Source organism: Cebus imitator, unplaced genomic scaffold (genome assembly GCF_001604975.1).
Source record: "Cebus imitator isolate Cc_AM_T3 unplaced genomic scaffold, Cebus_imitator-1.0 Scaffold628, whole genome shotgun sequence".
Lineage (NCBI taxonomy): Eukaryota > Metazoa > Chordata > Mammalia > Primates > Cebidae > Cebus > Cebus imitator.
In genome coordinates, this window is record NW_016107943.1 from 479,789 (window position 1) to 481,431 (window position 1,643).

Consider the following 1,643-nt stretch of genomic DNA (forward strand, 5'->3'; position numbering starts at 1 on the left):
AGCTACTCAGGAGGCTGAGAGAGAAGAATCGCTTGAACCCAAAAAAAAGAAGAAGAAAAAGAAAAAGAAAAGCGAGGACTAAAGTCATATAATTTAATACTTCTGCAACATGTTACCATTTACAAAGAACGTTTGAAACACATTATCTCATTAAATTCCCTCAACTAACCTTCCAGGTAGATATTATTTCCATTTTACAGATAAGGAAAAATAGGTTCAAAAGGTTTTAAAAGTTGGTCTAGCACTAGTGAAGCTGGGACTGACTACAACCCAGTTCTTTCTACTTGAACAGCCTCATTACACCAACAAATCAACACTGTATCACTAAACGTCCGCTTCAGACCCCTCTCTATGGCTATGCCAACCTTTCTGTTACAAGAAAAAAAGACGCGACAGTACAGGCTATTTTGTAGCAAGCAGTACAGCATCCTGACCCAGGCTGACCTGGGTCACACACCCGCACAAGAAAATCCTGCGCAATCAAAAGTATCCTCAAGATACTATCCATCCACTGAGCTGCTCAAAGTGGAGGCAGCTCAGTGGTTAGCATAGAAAGGTGTCGAGTCCCAAGCTTTGTCCCACCTTAATGACCTTGGGGAAGGAACTTAACTACAGGCAGGATCTTGGGACTCTTAAGGGGAGTACCCTCTGCGCCGGGGATACAGGAGAGCTGAACAAATGAGTGAATGAATGTGGTCTCAGCCCTGCCCTAGATCGTAGGCACTTCACAGAACCCAGTAACCGGAAGGAAGTTTCTGTATCTCAACCGAACCCTATGTCCCCAGTTTAAAAACCTGCTGGGTGAGAAAAGAAAAACCGCGGCAGCGACCCAGTCCCGACTTGCCAGCAAGGTTTTCCCTCAGCGCGCCGTAACTCTTCTGGAGGATCCTGGGGTTATGAAAACTCAGAAGTCAAGGTTATTCCTTGTCCCAAAATGGAACGCAGCAGGCTCGGTGGTCTCGCCCAACCCTCATATCCCAGGGTTTACTGCCTTTCCTCGAGAGACATCACCTTTCCCACGCTAGAGCTTGCCCCCAAACCAGGAAAAAATGTCGGGTGAGGGCAGCGTGCACTGCGGAAGTCACGCACTACATATCCCAGGGGGCGCCGCGGCGAGGTGGCTGAAATAGACGTCGCTCACGTATTTTGGGGGCATTCTGGGCATTGTAGTTCCTCATTCTGGGACGCTTTACATGGCTTAAGATGTTGAAGATGTAGGTCGTTTAGGTGATTTTCTACTATGTGAGGTTTTTCTCCTAGTCCTTGGAAGACTACTACTTTTATAATACACACAAAAATATATTTAGGAAAATGAAATTTAAAAATGTAAACATGGAAAAGGCACGTACAGATTTTTATTATTTTTAGCATATATGAAATAACTGTCAAGTAGCTTTGAAAGTATGCAAACTCTTACTCTCAATTTTTGCACTTATGTCGTGGATAGGTACCAGTTTTCAGACCGTATTTTTTAAAAATTACCATGGTACTTGAATAGTCACAAGATTTGACACTTCTTTGACACAAAAAAAAAAAAAAAAAAAAAAAAAAACAACACTAATAAATAACCAAACTGGAATGCTTACCAAATTTACAAGAGACTTAATGTTCAGCTGAGAATCACTTCAACAAAGTAAGGCTCT

General features: G+C 42.7%; 1 protein-coding gene across 1 annotated transcript in view; it reads right to left on the minus strand.

Moving 5' to 3' along the window:
* Positions 1 to 1,097, minus strand: part of FASTKD1 (FAST kinase domains 1) — a 50,521-nt gene extending 49,424 nt beyond the window's left edge. The window contains exon 1 of the mRNA XM_037734496.1: positions 845 to 1,097. The gene's annotated coding sequence lies outside the window, so the exon portion shown is untranslated. The remainder of the gene's footprint in view (positions 1 to 844) is intronic.
* Positions 1,098 to 1,643: the final 546 nt, after the last annotated feature.